The sequence below is a fragment of the Phasianus colchicus genome, chromosome 4 (assembly GCF_987193195.1).
Source record: "Phasianus colchicus chromosome 4, bPhaCol1.hap1.1, whole genome shotgun sequence".
NCBI classification, from domain to species: Eukaryota; Metazoa; Chordata; class Aves; order Galliformes; family Phasianidae; genus Phasianus; species Phasianus colchicus.
This window is the reverse complement of record NC_143439.1, coordinates 16894098-16907844: the sequence shown is the minus strand read 5'-3', so window position 1 is coordinate 16907844 and position 13747 is coordinate 16894098. Positions and strand designations below refer to the sequence as shown.

At 39.1% G+C, this 13747-nt stretch overlaps 1 long non-coding RNA gene across 2 annotated transcripts; it reads left to right on the top strand.

Annotated features, from left to right (window-relative positions):
• The first annotated feature begins 1128 nt into the window (after positions 1-1128).
• LOC116238072 (uncharacterized) lies at positions 1129-8384 on the top strand. Of its 2 annotated transcripts, none has more exons than XR_004168872.2 (4): positions 1129-1190; positions 4660-4784; positions 7466-7558; positions 7650-8384. It is a non-coding gene; the product is annotated as an uncharacterized LOC116238072 (long non-coding RNA). The 2 variants fall into 2 exon arrangements; XR_016466373.1 differs by lacking the exon at positions 1129-1190 and adding an exon at positions 2523-2668.
• Positions 8385-13747: the final 5363 nt, after the last annotated feature.

Sequence of the window (13747 nt, the reverse complement as noted above, 5' to 3'; positions counted from 1 at the left end):
TCTGTCAGAAGATGAAAGAAAGCTTCTTCTCTGGAGATGAACTGCTGTGTAGGAAAAAAAGGAAGCAAAAACATTTTTCTTCCCATCAGCTCATTTCCTTCCTAAACTAATTCCATCATTTCCTAAGCCTACCCAGCACCTTTCTATTTATTAAGTTTATCTGCAAAGAGCTTAATTCTGCTCCTTCTACAATTCACAGAGGCAGGCAATCTAAGACTATTTGCAAATAATCTGGGGAACTGCTGAGGAGGTAATAGCTAACTGTTCCTGAGGGGATGAAAAATAATAAACAAAAATTATTTAGAAATCCTATTAACAAAAGATATCAGACTATATATGAAAGCATATTAAAAGATTTCAAAGCCAAACAGGCTTTGAGGAAAAAAAAATGAAAGAAAGAAAGAAAGAAAAGCAAGAAAAGCAAGAAATACTTGGTATTGTTTTGCCTCCTTTGTATTAATGCACAGTCAGCCATTCATACTTCAATTGAATGTGTGTCTTATTTTCTGCCTGACCTCCATCTCATTCAGGAAGATTGTCTCCATGAAGTCTTTGCATTCTCCTGCCTTACAGCAGGATAGTTTGTATCCTACTCTGTCAGTACCTTGAGAAAAGTACCCCCTAAGGAAATCAATGAAAGAAAGGGCAACTGCTTGTATTTTGGAGCACAGGGCTTAAAATATCTCCTCCACCACTATTTGCCAATGTCATCAGTGAAGCAAGGATAACAGTAGCTTCTTCCTGCCTTGTTCAGTGTGCAGGATTGCCATTTAGGATTCAGTATCTGCAGCAGTAGGGTCTATATATGTATATGTATAAGTATGGTATATAAATTTTCATAAAGGGCAGCACTTCTTAATTACTTACATTATTTATTTTGATGTAGCTTACAGCTTTTGTTTTCAAACCAGAAATGGAAGGCTATAGTTTCTCTCAAGATAGCAGGTTTGTGTTTTTAAAAGATTTTAAATTAGTATGTATATTTACCCACTGTAGCAGAAATGCTAAATCACAGCCTGAAGCAGGAGTTGAGCACCTGGTGGAAGGCAGGGCCAACCCAGGGGAGCTCAGGTGCACGCAATATGACCAGAAAGGGTGAAACCAGGATCAACCCAGACCTCATTTAAGGGTTAGCAGTGGAAGCAAGGATTTCTTGCTGGAGATCCCTGCCTACCAGAGCCCTACTGAAGGTAAGCATTTTCTTTTCTTTGTTTCTGTGCATGTGGCAATTGTATTTGAGCAAGTGCTCGTTTGTTGCAGCCTAGGGCTTTGCTGCTCTGCTGTCATTGCTATGTTTTTCATTGTATCACAGCATTACACCCACCTACTGTTTTCCCACTCCATTTTTCTTCTTTCCATTCCATTTATAGTAATACTGTTGGATGTGTTAGTAGTCAAGAAAATGATCAGTGCAGATACTAAAGCAATATATATTTTGCTTTTTTACCAAGCAACCTGTTTATTTTTGTAATTACTTTTAGTTGTTTTCTTCATCTATTTTCAGTTATGGTATGTTGACAAAGTACGTGGCTTGAGGACACCCATGCAGGTACTCAACAAGGCACCTTTAATATGGGGGCAGTTGAACTGCCTGCCTGCGCTGCGACAGCTGTTGTTTGAAGGCTTCCTGGCCCACCCTTTTCTGCTGTGGGCCAGTATTTTCCATTAGATTACATTTGCTTTGAAATGCACCACAGCCCTAGCTCTCCTGTGCCGTGAAAACTGTGCTCTTGCAATTATATTGTGCAACTTAGCCTTGGAAAGCAGCCAGATAATGCAACCACAACTCTATTTGTGAACGTGATAGTGGAGGTTGAAAAGCATATTAAACCTTAGGCTTTAGACCTTTAAGCTAGTCTGTAGTTGACTCAGGTCAGAATGGAGCGAACAAGAACGTTTCTCTCATCTCGTGGCCTGTGACTTCACATCTGAGAAGTGGGCCCTGCATGTCCCATGTCCAAGCAGCCCAGAACAGCTTCCATAGCAGCTCCTGATCAGCTGGTGCTCATCCCTACAATTAATAACATTGTCAACCCTGCTGATAATGTTATTAATCACAGGGTGGCAGTGCATAAACATTTCAGCCCAGTGAGTATTTGATATTCTAATGTCCTCAGTGCTGTCCAGTCATAAATGCATCTTTCCTGCCTGAAATTCTTTCCAATAGCCCCACTGAGTATTGGATTTCTAAGTAGCATCTATATTACTGACTGCTTTTATTTATTTCAGATAGCATTTTTTGAGAGCCAGGTATTACACTCTTTCCAGGAATCAATGAGTGGCAGATGCTTGCTTTTTACAGTACTTCAAGGCTAATCTGCATTACTAAGTGCTTTCCTATCATTGTAACATGAAATGGAAGGAATATATTGTACCAATCTATTGCTCAGTAAAATAAAACATGTCTCCTGGTTTCATTTATTGAAGATCAATTAATTTCATGTAATATAATAAATGTCCTGCATAAACATAGCTATAGAGCTTTTTTTTTATGAGCTGAGAGTTGTATCTCTTTCAGATGAAACTGAAGGCTCAGTGGGTCTCTAAGAAAAGGGAATTGCTACAGTGCTTGAGGACACCTTCCTTGGAAGAGTGTAATGCTGATCTTCCCTTAAGCATTGATGTTGTCTGCCTATAGACATCACTGACAATGGCACTTTGGGTACTGGTTAGTTAATATTTCTTCGTATACTTTAGATTGTGAAAAACATAGCAATATGACATGTATGTTTAAAGGCCTCAGTACAGCTTGTCATCTCAGCCCTGGCACACACCTGGATTTGGCTTTGCATAAGCATGAGTGAGTCTGGTGAAGAGCAAATATCCGGTGTCTGTACTAACATACTGAGATCTGTCACCTGCTTAGAAACACCCCTGACTGATATCTATGCCACCAGCCACTGTTCTTAACCTGTTACATTTGGGGCATCTTAAGGAATCAGATGTATTCTGTGGAGAAAGGATGTTCTCCTGGAGAGAGATGGAAACAGTGAGTTCAGTGTTCAGTCATCTCCAACAGGACCTTTCAACCTTGTGTCCTACTTCTTGGCTCAGGAATCACAGAATCACAGAATCGTAGGGGTTGGAAGGGACCTCCAGAGATCATCGAGTCCAACCCCCCTGCCAAAGCAGGATCCCTACACCAGGAAGGAGTGGGCACAACTTTGTGCTTGCCTCAGGTGGCTGTCACAGATAGGAGAGATGGCATAAGGCATTGTCTAGTGTTATTCCAGATAAATGTGACACACAGCTTCCTCTGGTTACTTCACTGATGCAGATGAACACTAGAGCAAGGTGCTTCATAGGCACTACACAGCATCCTTTTTACATGGTTAAAAATGGCTGCTGTCTTCTGCTGTCAGCTGAATATCTTCCATGGATTTGTGCATGAGCTAGGTAACATCCAGGAAAGAAAGGAGTAGAAACAAAGCAGTAGAAATGAAGTCAAAGGACAGATTAAACATGAATTCACTAACACCCTTACTACCCAGGGGAAAGTGTTAGCTACTCTTTTGTCTTTGTGGGTTTTTTTCAGTAGAATAAGATGGCAAGAATAATTTTTTTTTCCTCATTCTCCATCACATGTACACAGGATACAAATTACCGTTATTATGTATGGAACAAGAGCAAGTCTCATTGCTTCAGGAAAGAAAAGCTGAGCAAAAATTGAATTTGTATAAGCAAAACTTCACTGTGTTTCAGAGATGGCAGCATACCCAATCTCTTACTGTGTTGCAGACAAATCTTCACAGCTCAGTCCATCTGTGGAAGAGGAAAGCTGTGCTGTCTTCCACTCTTCAGAAAGACTTCCTGAAAAAGTAAAATGCATTCCTGCCTGACCCCTTCATTTGTGCTTTGGACCATCAATATACTCCTGTTACTGTAGGACACTGAGAAGGTGGCATGTTGGGAGGATGAATGAGAATGGGGTAGGGGAGGACTTCATACAGATGCCAAATCTCTGCTGGTCAGAGGTCCCTCAGTGGTCCTAATTGGTTACGTGCTCTGACTTACTGCCAGGACTGGAGCTGCTATGGCTGAAAGCTGACTTTTGAAACTCCCATTGCTTTGCCTTCTGTTAAGATACCTTTCATTCAGATCTAATCCATGGATACCAACCTGGAAAACAATTCAGGGAAATCCTGCCAAGAAGGAATTAACCAAAAGGCTGGAAGGGACAAAATCTGAAACAGTGCAGTGTGAGTTAACATTTCATTCCTGAACTTCTCAGCATTAGTCATTTCCATCTGTAGCACATGCTGCTATTGCTCTCAGAGTTGATGCTTGTGCAGTTGGCTCTGTATCTGTTGTGTAAGATGCCAGATTTGCCCAGAAGCCAGGATCATTTATGCCACGATTCACACAGTCTGAACCGACTCAAATCATGGGGTTTTGTTTAGGACACCTTTGTGTCCACACAGTTTCTCTTTGTTCCCCTTGAAAAACACAGCTGAGTTTATATTGCTGTGCCCACTCTTTTTCCTACGGAAGCTTTATCCTTATGCTTCTGACACATTTAATTTGTTATCTGATGTGCTACTTTAATTGTCGTCCAAGTAGATCCATGTGAATACTGCAGAAAACTGGGAATGGTGAAAATGCTTGTTTCCACTTGTGAGTAAGCTGGCATCTGTTTTATTGATGATCTTTAATTTCCAGGGGTAAGAGATGGTACCATTTGTTCTGTGTTTATGAAGCATTGGAGACATAAGTGTTCATGCTCCTGAAGTTGAATGGTATCTCTTGGACCTGAGCCACCAGAGCAGGAGAGATGCCCCTATGAGGTAACAGAACTAACAGAGTGAGCATTCAATCATTTTCCCTTCATTTTACGTACCAGGGAGAGGAAAACCTGAGAGGCAGAGAGAATGTGAGACTACAACTCTCATTTTCAAAGCTCTTTCTCAGTGAGTGCTGCTGGCAGGGTAATGTGGGCAGGGTCTATGTGAGAGGAAAAAAGCAAAGCTGTGCCCTAGTCCATCACCAGCAGATGTAAGTATGGCTCCTGCTCCTGGAGACTGCCACTCCTCTCAGTGTGTGGACTGTGGTGAGAGTCCTTTTTGTACTACCCTGGCTCAGGCTATGATGCTATTATAGCCACTGTTAGAGCTCTGCTGCATTCACATATGCTCTTGCAGGGTAAGCAGTCTTGATGAAGGTATCCAGAGCTGCAGAATCAGTTGCTTTCATTCATAATTTTATTTGATTAATGACTGTCATGATGAAGAGTTGTACTTTATATTTGATTTTTCCTGGCATTAGCTCACATCAAGTAATTCAAGTTATGCCTTGCCTTGCTAAATTGAAGAGCACTTCAAGTAACCCTTGTTTCTCTTCAGGGAGGTGTTTGTATGTTTTAATCCCGTCACCCTTCCGTCTTCATTTTTCATGCTTACTAAACATTGTTCTCTTTATCTCTTGCAAGAGCTAAGTGTGTTCTTTGTCTCCTGGATCACTGTGAAAAGTCTTTTCTGCATGTTTTCCAAATCTCCGCAAAGGAATATCTAACACCTACCTCAATGTCTCTCCATAAAGAGGAGCTTACACTCTATGCTGCAGGACATTTTTTTCTTTATACTGACACCGTGACCTTAGGATGCAATTTCTAAATATCATGCAGTCTTCCCTGAGCTGCTACTCCAGAGTGGAGGCCGCCATCTTCTAAGTTTGTTCTGTCTTCTATGTTTTGTGCATCTATGTGTGGTACTTTGCACCACAGACTTTTAGAAAGAAAACTTCATGGCTAGGACCAATTTCTCAGATTATTTCTGATGTTCTGTATGACTGCTTTTCAGTTGCAGAACTTAACCATATTTGTCATCTGACAGTTTGATCAACGTTTTTGAAAGTACTTTTGGATCACTGGTGGAAAAACTTGAGTTTTATCAGACCTAATGTGTTCCAAAAACTGCAAAATATTGTGATATCCAAAATATCACATTGACTTCAATTGCTGTTTTTTCATAAAACTGTGCTCTTGAAATCTGTCATCCTGTCAGGCCAAATCTATTTGTGTGAGCTCATTTTTATTTATCTAATTTGCTGCAAAGATAAACTGAGCACTTGAACAAGAACCAGGTAGGCTACACTACACACATGCAGTTTTCTCTGTTAAATGATAGATTCTCAAAAATGTTTTCCTCAAAGCAGTGCTGATGGCATTAATTTCATCTTTAACTGTGTGTCACTTGAATTTTGTAGTGCAGTTTCCCCATTTTACTTGATAGTGATGCTGACTTAATTGTCCTGTTATAGTCTACGTTATCTTCCTTTTTTGAATTTTGGGCTGAAAAAATTCACCAGCTGAACATGCCAGAATGAATACATATCTTATGATATTCTCTTATGTGACTGTTGCAGACAGACTTACTGGCTTTATTCTCTTGAAAACAGATTCAAATAACCATTGTTGCTTGATAAGCAAACAATAAATGGGTTGGGCTTTTTACTCTAGATCTTCCTGAGAAAGCAGGCTCCGTTATGTTCAGGAGCAGAATGAAAACGAAACTCATCATTAGGTAAACACAGGATTCTGGTGCTTTTCATATGTTTGTATTTTTTTCTGTAATTCCCTGACAGAATATGCAGGAAAAAAATGTTGACAGGAGGAAAAGAAGATGCAGTAGTATTAGTAATATCTGGTCTTTACAGAAAAAAATTATATATTCTGCTCACTTTAAACTAAAGATGTTTTGCAAAATAGCAGATGGAAGTATATATATTTTAGAAAATTTGTCTTCTGGTTACCAAAAAGTTTAATTTTAAACTTCATATTTAAGAAATAATAGCATAAATATAGGAGCTGTATTCACAGCTTTGCACTGTCTACTGTTGCTGTTGCCACTTGAAGATTCTGACCACTGTTGTCATTGGACCACTACTGATTCACATAATGCACCAAAAGTACAGGAGAATCAGAATGTCCATCACTACTGACTGAACTGAGCTTACAAAATTTCTTTCCCTCATGGCTTTTTTTGTGTATAAATTGTAAAAAGTTTCACTACTAAAACAATTTGTTTTGCTCCAGTTCTTCATCTTTGAGTTGCTGTGATTGCATTTGAGAATCGAGTCACTCCTGTTTGCATTACTACACATTTTCATTTTAGTTTATTATTCCCAAAAAGGTGTTACATGCAGGAAAAAAAAGTCTTGCTGAAAGCATAGCCTGAAACTTACAAAAAAAAAAAAAAAAAAAAAAAAAAACTGTAATCTGTACATAGTTAAATCATTACTGCCTAACAGTATCTATGAATTGGAAATTGCAAACATTGGCTGCAGCCTCAATTGCATACAGACATACCAAGTAGAGAAATAGAAAAGGTACAAAATTAGGGAATAGCATTTGACTGATGCTTATGCTCTTCAGTGTTCTTGGATAATTTTTATGTCATGGGAAACTATGCTGAGATATACCTGAGCTGTGACTTTGCATTCTGGAATTCAATCCTTTTTTTCCCCCTAGTCTGATTGATTCAGTGTCTGAAGACACTTTGTACCATGAGGATCCTCTTCCCTAAGCCAAAGTCTGTCAAAGTCAATTCCAACAGCTGATGAGGTGAGGCTTTTACCCTCAAAATGGCTTTATAGATCTGCAGAAATGTGAATGTACAGTGTAGAAGTTAATCTGCCTTTTTCTTCCCCTGCAGATCAGGAACAACATTGAGTGTACCTCCCTCTCCCATTTGCATTCAGCAAAGACTCAATTTGCGATTCGTTACAAAAGGTTCATGGAGTCTTGGTGCAATAGTAAACTGCAAAACTTCCAAGCTCTCATCATTAGATGAAACACTCAGACCTCCAGATTCACCTCCATTCTATTGTTTTACTGTTCTAAATGAACAGTCTAATTTACTACAAATCTGTGAAAGAGTGTGAAGCTGCTTCATGCCTGGGAACAAAAAAGATGAAGTAGGGGGTAATTAACAAAATGAAAGAATGCCACATGGCCCTGCGTTTTACTTTATTTCACTGCTACCAGCTCTTTGTAAACCTTGATTAGGCAGACAGCATGTTTACACAGCCCAGGCAGCATGTTCCTACATGAGAAAGCAGGTTTTTTTTTAATTAAACACACTCCTTTTTCATAGTCTGCTGCAATTTACAGTGTTGTTAATTCTCTTTTATACTGAACTTATCTCTTTTTTCAATCGAGCTTTTCTTCTCAAATTCATTATGTTCTCTGTAGTATTTACCTTGTGCTGGTTGACAAGATCAGTGTCAAATTAAAGTTCCTTAGATTTCCATACAAACTCTGGTTTTGGTTAGATTTCATATCAGTACCCTGGCCATTTTGCTCTTTAGCTACTGCAACAAGGAGTATTTAATCAATTAAGTAGCATCAAAACATGACAAATTACAAACTTCTTAGTATAGACTACTACAATTTAAGCCAGCTGTTCAATTAAACTATGAATAGAATCCTCAATTTTTTTATTCTCCTGAAATTGGAAAGAAACACCCTGAAAGTTCTTCTCAATCCCACAAAGTTATTAAGTAAGGAAGATATAATAAACAAGCTTCCTTCCTTAAGGAAGATATAACAAATCTCAGCTAATAGGCTTGAGGTTTAGCGTAAAAAGCTACACCTCTTTCTGAATCATTTTCTTTAAATTATATCAGCTCTTTCTGATAAGCTAATATTCTAATATTATTTTAATATAATGATAGTATTTCTGGTTATCTGTTATGCATTCCATAATAAAGTAAAAAAGCCCAAAGACCACTTTAAACTCTGCAAGGATTTCTGAGACAAGAATTTTGCAAGCTTTCTAACAGCAATCATCACTTGAACTGCCAGGACATGTGTTCTCTCAGAAAATCTGAGGCAAACACATCACAAAGTTGTTCATTTAATGTAAGTGTACTTCTGGTCTTAAAAGTAAATCTGATCTGAAAACAGTGTTCATGAATCAGAGTCTCCAGATATCTGTGCCAACAGTGAGGCAAAGCCAAGCAAAAATATATTTGCAAATTCTGTCTTTACCCATAATTCTTCTAATTTAATGAATGCTTACTAGATCTTTATTGGATTTAGAAGGTCATCCTAAAAATGCTGATGGAACTAATTTTACAAAGCAAATAGAGCCAAATGTTTTTTTAGTTTTCTGTTGTAACAGTACTCAAAATAATGCCTCCAAACTGTCAAGGAAATACAGAGCCAGTCATCCACAAAGGGGTCCATGCTAGCCACGAATGTGCTACATCCCAGCAGCACTTGTTCATACCCTTCTCAGACCACAGCAATACGTGCAGGTTTTGCAATGTGCATCTTCTCTAGGTACCTGGAATTGTATTTATATGGGACCACTGTATGGCTAAAATTCTGTAGAGAGCAGACTGTGGTTAAGCACGTAAGTTAGGCAGTGTGGATGCTCATCAAGAAGGCTATTGTCTAAGTATAAACTCTGGAAACCTCTTATCATCTTGAACAAAGGAAGAGCATGTTGTCCTTTCTTAGGTTACAAGTTTTCCTAACTGGTAAGGAGAGATTGAGCACAGTTTGCATCACAGTAGTCTTAGCTATTTTCCCATGTTCCTACTCTCGCTATCTGTAAAGACAGCCTCAACTTTGAGAGTCTGAGTTTTCTGAGCTTTTTACGTTCTTAGATGTTTATTTAAAGAAGATATGGGGCAGTAGTACCCATCTTGGGGCAGATGGTGAGCTGTAATTCTGCATGCATAACTGCTTTTGTTTTTAAATTAGTTTTGTGATTCCAAAAGTAGCCCAGCCTTGGTTTCTGCTTAAGCTCAAAGAATAATTCCATTCTCCCCCCTGCCTGTACTTATATCACCCTAGGAAATTATTTAAGTGATACAGAGACTTTCTCAATCTGTAGTTGTTTTAGACAGTGAACTGACCAAAGCTAGGAGTGGTCAGTTAGGAGTGCTGCTGGTACTTCATATCTAAAATAATTCTCTGAAACAAAGACTAGTTTGCTGCTCTTTGTTGAGGCGCTCCCATGACACAGCTGTTACTTAGATGACAAAAGTCTTAGCCCAGTAGGCTGCCAAGAGAGCAAGAAGAGATTTGTAGATGCCAGATGTGGCTGGAGGAGGAAGTTAGGTATTCAATGAAGATAGAAGGAATGCTTCTACAGAAGCTATAGATGAAAGGTGCTATACAGGAGCTAGAAATTACTGGCAATGGTGTTGACAGGGAATGACACAGATGCCAAAAAAAAAGGATGAAGCTGAGAAGGGCAAGGACAGAACTGCTTCCTTCCTGAATCCCATGATGGCTGTATGTTGCCAGCTCCATGGTGACTTCAATTCCATGGCTAATACGTCAAGGTAACTAGTGCAGGTTAAACTAAGCACATAGCAATGTTGTCATTCAGAAGCTCAGTTCCTGTTTAGAGTAGAGATAGCTGTTAAAATAGGAAATATTTGAAAACAAGCCATTACTCAGTTTTCAACTGACCCCATAACAAAGCCTGTTGTATACAAAACAGCACATACTTTGTATTGCCTTGACCTCGTTCTCAGAAGAAGCTGCACTTTAAACAACAAACATATTTGCTTATCTTATATACCACTTGGGTAATGCCAGCAGGCTGTTAACAAAGCAGCAGGTTGCAGCATACTGTTCAAGGAAGATAGGAAGGTGAGTGGCTGCTACTCAATTCCCCATCCACCTTTGCTTGTACAGCAATTGTTTCACCAAGTTGTTAATGAGCAGGAAGCTGAAATCCTGTAGGGATATGGCATGATCAGGAAAAAATACAAAGGAAAGCATCATGCTTTTTGGTGATCTCCAGAGATTCACCAAACTAGTCACTTTGTAGGGAGCAACTAACAGGCATAAATGTTAATTCATTGCTCTCCCTCTTTCTTTGCTCTAATAGAGATTGCTGCAGGTAATGTTTCTAAAAAGAGTATATTATTTGAGTGAATACAATGTTGGATCAGAGCTGGAGTATTTCCTACTTCCTACTTCCATTTCACATGTTGCATTAAAGATTCCTTCATTGACTGATGTTGACAAAACCATGCACATTTGTTTGGAGCACGAATGTGAAGGCTGTAGTTACCTCATGCTATCTGTGTAACTAAACAAGCAGCTACACAGCTAAACCCAGCAACCATGTTATTGTTTTATCCACTAGCAGGTAAGCAATCAGAAATGTCCTTAAATCAACTTTTATTCTACACAACAGCGCCAAGCAGAGATGACTGTAGGGCTGGGGTCCACAGCTTATGAGACATTATTTAATTCTTTAAATTCAATTTGTTCTATTTCAAGCAGAAATCTGTGAACCAGAAATCAAAGAAAATGTGATTCCAGAAGCACTTGTACTCAATGTATCTGAACCAAAATATTTCCCTCACATAGCAGCTGCTTCAGGGGACAGGGATATTCACAGTGCCAGTAATGAGGTCCACAAAGCAGCAAGGGAGCCCCAGGGCACCCCTGCTTTACACAGTTTACAAACAGCCCCAAACTTCCATCTCTTCCATCTCAGCACTGCTATAGAAATGTTGGCATTTCTGAGAGCCCTCATACAGCTCTGGTTTAGGGATTACAGGATATTTCTCTGGAAACTGAAGCAGCCTGGGGACAGGTTCTGTCTTTGTGATGAGAGACAAGTGCTGCAGGGCAGCCCTATGCTTATTGTACAGTGAAGGTGTGGTGCAAGGCAAGGGTTCGAGGACTTCTGGGATGGGATGTGAGGCCCAGCAAGTCTGGAGACTGCAAGTGTGTTGGGAAGTGAATTACCTGCACTGGCCCTAGACATGAGGTGGTTAAACAGAAAGTACTCATACATAATCCTCCAGGCTTGGCTTCCTGAACTTGATGGGCTTCTGGTGATATATTTGGGGCCTGCTGAATTCCTTGTTTTCTTGGAACACTTTTGATTCACTAATACAGTATTCAGAAATCCAGAAATTTCCTGAAAAAAATGAAAATCCTAAAATGTCATATTATTTTGTTTCTACATTACTTGCTGTGGGCTTTCTGTACAGAACATTTTTAATTATTTCATTCAAAATAGAATATGTATTACCAACTGGGAATTTTTATACAGCTTAAGTACATCATGCATAGCTTTTTATTTCCAATGACAGAAGAGTTACCTCCAAACATAGCGCAGGGGCATTCACCCCTCTTCTCTGAATAACTCCGACTCAGCCCTAGCAGAGGTTGCATTGATTTTGAAGATGATTCTGAAGAATTATCTATCAATATAATTTTGGTTTTATTTTGCAGTGCCTAGATTGCAGGAGCGTGATAAAAATATCTGAAGGTGAATGTTACTGGTCATGGTCCCTGTGTTCCCACTGCAAATTAGTCACTTTACACTGAGAGAAAGTCTGTATTATACTGGTAAGATATTGCTGAACACCTTCTTGTAGCTGATGCCCAGAGTAAACCAGAATATTAAATTGTACCATAACCATATGCCAATTCATCAGAGAGACAAGATGCATTAGCCTGAAAATGGCACAACACTGAAGCAGTGTGATGCTTTTCAGACATAACAAAAGGATGTAACTCATAACAACTTGTAAAAACTTCTTGGCAAAGCTGTTGTGCCACTCCCTTCATGTATGAATGGTCTAGGAGCCTAGATTACAAACATCATCTGAAGGAAAAAGGAGGAAAAGTACAACTGCATGTTCGTTAAAGGAAGATGAAGAAGCAGAGTATTCCATTGGTAGAAGAGAGAACTAAGTAATCAGAAGTCTTTGTGGAGCTGGAGATGGCAAGCAAAGGATGTTAACTTGATCTCCTCTCCTTTTCCCATCACGTCAGGCAGCGTGGTTGGGCTACTACAGAGAGAAAGAGCGGGAGGGAAGCCTCAGGGCTTGAAAGAAATGGGAAGCTGAAACTGTGCAACACGACGTAGCAGCAAAGTCACATATCGCCCCTTAGTCTGGGCCATGGCAAAGGCAGTATTAAATTGGGCTTGAAATTTGGAAACTGCTATTTATAATAACAATGTACATTTAATTTCTTTATTTCTATTGGAATTCTCAGATTTGTAAAACTACTGGATTTTTTCCAGGCCCTCCCAAGCTTAGAGAAGTCTTACCAGCGTCTCATTACTAACTTACAAGAAGCATGATAGATTGATTAGGCTCATAGTTGACTTGGATTATGGCTTAGAGGCTTTCTTACTTTAATTTACATGCATACAATATAGAGTGTAACAAGCATTCAATTACAGAGATTCTTTCCCAGAAATTACCAATCAGGCATAGATGATCTCTATTCAGATTTTCTGTTGAAAATTACAAATGCATGAGCAGAACTGCAGTTGCAGTTTCTTTCTATTCTTTGCATAGCTAAGGTTCAGGTAGTATTTGTTATTTTATTTTTTTCTGTTCCAGTTAAGTCCTGACTTGCATGCCTGTATTCACCTGTGTGTGCATCCCATGCTTGCTCAGCACCCAGCACACAAAAGAAAAAAATCTAGGCTATCAACACAGCATGAACAGCATTTCTTTCAACAGAAATTTCTCCAGACAATTCACAAAAGCTCAGATCAGGTTTTGTTTTGTTTTTAAACAGCAATTTTTATCCAGATAATTTATTTATTTTTTTTTTATTAATTTAACAGTTATTTAATAGTCATAAACTTTTGTTTTGGACAAGAAGACATCCACAGGTCACCCAACTACCACAGATCCCTTCTAACATCAAGCATTCTACATTTTTCCTTTTTTCCCACTACTTCTATCCACTTCGGCCATTCCTGTTACATTTCAGACGAGGGGATGCTGAAGATCCGGGGTCAGCTCG